This window comes from Cebus imitator, unplaced genomic scaffold, assembly GCF_001604975.1.
Source record: "Cebus imitator isolate Cc_AM_T3 unplaced genomic scaffold, Cebus_imitator-1.0 Scaffold12, whole genome shotgun sequence".
NCBI lineage: Eukaryota > Metazoa > Chordata > Mammalia > Primates > Cebidae > Cebus > Cebus imitator.
Genome location: NW_016107327.1, coordinates 5,620,225 through 5,626,224, shown reverse-complemented (window position 1 = coordinate 5,626,224; position 6,000 = coordinate 5,620,225). Strand labels below are relative to the sequence as shown.

The following is a 6,000-nucleotide window of genomic DNA, read 5'->3' as shown; positions in this document are numbered from 1 at the left end:
TTTTGTAGTTTTAGTAGAGACGGGGTTTCACCATGTTGACCAGGATGGTCTCGATCTCTTGACCTCGTGATCCACCCGCCTCGGCCTCCCAAAGTGCTGGGATTATAGAATGATAGTTGTTTTAAGTCCTTTGAGGAATCACCATACTGCTTTCCACAATGACTGAATCAATTTACACTCCCACCAACAGTGTATAAGCATTTCCTTTTCTCCACAAACTTGCCAGCACCTCTTATTTTTGACTTTTTCACAACAGCCATTCTGATTGGTGTGAGATGGTATCTCATTGTGGTTTTGATTTGCACTTATCTAATGATTAGTGATGTTGGGCATTTTTCATATGCTTGTCGGCCACATGTAATTATTCTTTGAAAAGTGTCTCTTCATGTCCTTTGCCTACTTTTTAATGAGGCTGTTTGTTGTTTACTTGTAAATTTAAGTTCATTGTAGATGTTGGATCTTAGTCCTTAATTGTTTGCGTCGTAGCAAACATTTTCTCCCATTCTGTAGGTTGTCTGTTTATACTGTTGACAGTTTCTTTTGATGTGCAGAAGCTCTTTTGTTTAATTAGATCCTATTTGTCAATTTTTGTTTTTGTTGCAATTGCTTTTGGCATCATCATGAAATCTTTGCCCATTCCTATGTTCAGAATGGTTATTTCCTAGGTTATCTGCCAGAATTTTTATAGTTTTAGGTTTTACATTTAAGTCTTTAATATATCTTGAGTTGATTTTTGTATGTGGTGTAAGATAGGGGACCAGTTTCAATTTTCTCCATATGGCTAGCCAGTTATCCCAGCACCATTTATTGACTGGGGACTCTTCTTTCCCAATGTTTGTTTTTGTCAGCTTTGTTGAAGACCAGATGGATGTATGTGTGTGGCATTATTTCTGAACTCTCTATTTTGTTCCATTGGTTTATGTGTTTCTTTTTGTACCGGTACCATGCTGTTTTGGTTACTGTGGCCCTTTAGCATAGTTTAAGTTGGAAAATGTGATAACTCTAGCTTTGTTCTTGTTGTTTACAATTGGCTTGGCTATTTGGGTTCTTTTTTGGTTCCATATGAGTTTTTTTTTTCCTCATTAAACTTTTTTAATGGGTCTCAAAATTCTGTGACAAATTTTTGGTCAAGTTGTTTCCATTAAAAAGTACTGATTTTAAAAACTAATAACTTAAAACTGCCATATGCAGAAAAGAAAACCAAAGTGGTCCACAAAACATTCTCCTTTCCTTCTGAAGGTTTTGCGATGCATTGTTATCATTAACCAGTCTTTTACTACTAAACTTAAATGGCCAACTGAAACAAAGAGTTCTGAGACTCTTCTTCCTCCACCACTGATTAAGACTGAGGTGGCAGGTATTAGGGATAATATTCAATTAGCCTTCTGAGCTTTCTGGGCAGACTTGGTGACCTTGCCAGCTCCAGCATCCTTCTTGTCCACTGCTTTGATGACACCCACGGCAACTGTCTGTCTCATATCACAAACAGCAAAGTGACCGAGAGGTGGGTAGTCTGAGAAGCTCTCAACACACATGGGCTTGCCAGGAACCATATCAACGATGGAAGCATCACCAGACTTCAAGATTTTAGGGCCATCTTCCAGCATTTTACCAGAACAGCGATCAATCTTTTTCTTCAGCTCAGCAAATATGCATGCAATGTGAGCCGTGTGGCAATCCAGTACAGGGGCATAGCCAGCACTGATTTGGCCTGGATGGTTCAGGATAATCACCTGAGCAGTGAAGCCAGCTGCTTCCATTGGTGGGTCGTTCTTGCTGTCACCAGCATTGTTGCCACGACGAACATCCTTGACAGACACATTCTGACATTGAAGCCCACACTGTCCCCAGGAAGAGTTTCACTCAAAGCTTCATGGTGCATTTCAACAGATTTCACTTCAGTTGTAACGTTGACTGGAGCAGAGGTGACCACCATACCAGGTTTGAGAACACCAGTCTCCACTCGGCCAACAGGAATAGTACCAATACTACCAATTTTATAGACATCCTGGAGAGGCAGGCACAAGGGCTTGTCAGTTGGACAAGTTGGTGGTAGGATGCAGTCCAGAGCCTCAAGCAGTGTGGTCCCACTGGCATTACCATCCTTACAGGTGACTTTCCAACCCTTGAACCAAGGCATGTTAGCACTTGGCTCCAGCATGTTGTCACCATTCCAACCAGAAATTGGCACAAATGCTACTGTGTTGGGGTTGTAGCCAATTTTCTTAATGTAAGTGCTGACTTCCTTAATGATTTCCTCATATCTCTTCTGGCTGTAGGGTGGCTCAGTGGAATCCATTTTGTTAACACCAACAATTAGTTGTTTCACACCTAGTGTGTAAGCCAGGAGGGCATGCTCTCGGGTCTGCCATTTTTGGAGATACCAGCTTCAAATTCACCAACACCAGCAGTGACAATCAGGACAGCACAGTCAGCCTGAGATGTCCCTGTAATCGTGTTTTTGATGAAGTCTCTATGTGCTGGGGCATCAATGATAGTCATGTAGTACTTGCTGGTCTCGAATTTCCACAAGAAGATATCAATGATGATACCACGTTCATGCTCAGCTTTCAGTTTATCCAAGACCCAGACATACTTGAAGCCCTTTCCCATCTCAGCAGCCTCCTTTTCAAATTTTTCAATGGTTCTTTTGTCAAGGCCACCACATTTGTAGATTAGATGGCCAGTAGTGGTGGACTTGCCCAAATCTATGTGTCCAATGATGACAATGTTGATATGAGTCTTTTCCTTTCCCATTTTGGCTTTTAAGGGTAGTTTTCACGACACCTATGTTCTGGTGGCAAACCTGTTGCAAAAAAGTCCATATGAGTTTTTAAATAGTGGAGTTTCCTTCTCTCTTTCTTTCCTTCTCTCCTTCCCTCTTTCCTTCCTTCCCTCCTTCCCTTATTTCCATTCTCCTTCCTTCATTTCTTGCTTCCTTCCTTCCTTCTTCCTCTCTCTTTCTTTTTCTTTTTTTTGAAACAGAGTTTCACCATGTTGCTCAGGCAGGCTCTCAAACTCCTGAGCTGAAGCAACCCACTGGCCTTGGCCTCCCAAAGCTCTGGGATTACACGTGTGAGCCACCATCTGTTTTCTAATTCTGTGAATATCACTGGTAGTTTGAAAGAAACAACACTGAATTCTCTAAATTGCTCTGGCAGTATGGCCATTTTCACAATATTGATTCTTCTAATCCATAAGCACAAAATGGTTTTCCATTTGTTTGTGTCATCTCTGATTTTGATAGTGTTTTTTAGTTCTCATTGTAGCGATCTTTTACCTTCCTGGTTAGCTGTATTCCTAGGTATTTTATTCTGTTTGCGGCAACTGTGACTGAGATTGCATTTCTGATTTGGCTCTCAGTTGGGATGTTGTTGGTGTATAGGAATTCTACTGATTTTTCCATGTTGATTTTGTAAACTCAAACTTTGCTGAAGTTGTTTATCAGATCAAGTAGCTTTTGGGCAGAGACTATGGGGTTTTCTAGACATAGAATCATATCGTCAGGTGTGGTAGCTCATGCCTGTAATCCCAGCACTTTGGTAGGCAGAGGCAGGCGGATCACAAGGTCAGGAGTTTGAGACCAGCCTGGCCAACATGGTGAAACCCTGTCTCTACTAAAACTAGAAAAATTCACCAGGCATGGTTGTGTGTGCCTATAGTATCAACTACTCAGGAGGCTGAGGCAGAAGAATCACTTGAAATCAGGAGGTGGAGGTTGCACTGAGCTGGGATCATGCCACTGCACTTCAACATGAGCAATGAAGAAAGACTCCATCTCAAAAAAAATTATGTCATCTGCAAACAAGGGTAGTCTGACCTCCTCTTTTCATACTTGGATGTCTATTATTTCTTTCTTTTGCCTGATTGCACTGGTCAGGACTTCCAATACTATGTTGAAATAGGAGTGGTGAAAGAGGGTATCCTTGTATTTTGCAGGCTTTGGGGGGAATATTTCCAGCTTTTGCCCATTCAGTTCACTGTGGGTTTCTCAAGATGGCTATTATTTTTAAGTATGTTCCTTTAGTGCCTACCTTATTGAGGATTTTTGACATAAAGCAATAATGAATTTTATTGAAAGCCTTTTCTGGATCTATTTATCATATTTGTTTTTAATTCTTTTTTAATTTTTATTTTATTTTTTTGAGACGGAGTTTTGCTCTTGTTGCCCAGGCCGGAGTGCAATGGTGTGATCCCAGTTCACTGCAAACTCCACCTCCTGGGTTCAAGCAATTCTCCTGCTTCAGCCTCCTGAATAGCTTGGATTATAGGCGCCTGCCACCATGCCTGACTAATTTTATATTTAGAAGAGATGGGGTTTCACCATATTGGCCAGGCTGGTCTCAAACTCCTTGACCTCAGGTAATCCATCTGCCTCGGCCTCCCAAAGCACTGGAATTATAGGCATGAGCCACTGCACCTGGACTATTTTTAATTATTTTTCCATGATTCATCACATTTATTGATTTGCATATGTTGAACCAGCCTTGCATTCTAGGGATTAAGCCTAATTCATTGTGGTAGATTAGCTTCTTGATGCACTGTTGGATTTGGTTTGCTAGTATTCTGTTAAGGATATTTGCATGAATTTTCATCAAGGATATTGGCCTGAAGTTTTGTTTTTGCTTTTTTGTTTGTTTTTGTTTTTTCGTCATGTCTCTGCCAGGTTTTAGTATTCAGTATAATGCTGGCCTCATACAGTGAGTTGGGGAGGAGTCCTTTCTCTTCAATTTTTTGGAATAGTTTCAGTAGTAAAGGCACCAGCTCTTCATTACACATTAGGCAGAATTGAGCTGTGAATCCCTCTATTCTTGGGCTTTTATGTTTTTGTTGATAGGCTTTTTATTACTGATTCAATTTTGGAACTCATTATTGATCTGTTCAGGGATTCAATGTTTTCAATGTCCATTCTTAGGAGGTTGTATGTGTCCAGGAATTTATCCATTTCTTCTAAGTTTTCTAGTTTGTGTGTTTAGAGGTGTTCATAGTAGTGTCTGATGCTTTTTGTATTTCTGTAGGATAAGTAGTAATGTCCCCTTTGTCATTTCCAATTGTGTTTCTTTGGATCTTCTCTCTTTTTTTCTTTAGTCTACCCAGCAGTCTATTGATCTTACTAGTTTTTTCAAACAGCCAATTCCTGTATTCATTGATCTTTTCTATGGTTTTTCATATATCAATTTGCTTCGTTTCAGCTCTGACTTTGGTGATTTCTTGTATTCTGCTAGCTTTGGCATTGGTTTGCTCTTGCTTCTCTAGTTCTTATAGTTGCTATGTTATATTGTTAATTTGAGATCTTTCTAACTGTTTGATTTGGGTGTTTAGTTCTATAAAATTCCCTCTTAACACTGATTTAGCTATGACCAGGAGATTCTGATATGCTTTATCTTTGTTCGCATTAATTTCAAAGAATGTCTTGATTTCTGCCTTAATTTAATTGTTTAGCCAAAAGTCACTCAGGAGGAGGTTGTTTAATTTCCATATAATTGTATGGTTTTGAGTCATTTTCTTAGTATTAATTTCTATTTTTATTGTGCTGTGGTCTAACAGTGTGGTTGGTATGATTTCAGTTTTTTTGAATTTGCTAAGTATTATTTTATGTACAATTGTGTGGTCAATATTAGTGTATGTGCCATGTGGCAATGAGAAGAATGTATATTCTGTTGTTTTAGGGTGGAGAGTTCTATAGTTATTAGGTCCATTGGTCAGTTGTTCACTTCAGGTCCTCAATATCTTTGTTAATTTTCTGACTCAGTGATCTGTCCAATACTATCAGTGGGGTGTCAAAGTCTCCAAACATTTTTGTGTGGGAATCTAAGTCTTTTTGTAAGTCTCTAAGAACTTGCTTTATGAATCTGGGTGCTCCTGTGTTGGGTGCATATATATTTAGTATAGTTAGGTCTTCTTGTTGAATTGAACGCTTTATGATTATGTAATGCCTTTCTTTGTCTTCTTTTATATATTTGGTTTAAAGTGTATTTTGTCTGAAATTAGGGTTGCAAA

The 6,000-nt window shown here is 39.4% G+C and overlaps 1 pseudogene across 1 annotated transcript; it reads right to left on the bottom strand.

Moving 5' to 3' along the window:
* Positions 1-1,078: 1,078 nt before the first annotated feature.
* Positions 1,079-2,772, bottom strand: LOC108282355 (annotated as a pseudogene). Its single transcript, XR_001816376.1, has one exon. The product of XR_001816376.1 is annotated as an elongation factor 1-alpha 1-like (transcript).
* Positions 2,773-6,000: the final 3,228 nt, after the last annotated feature.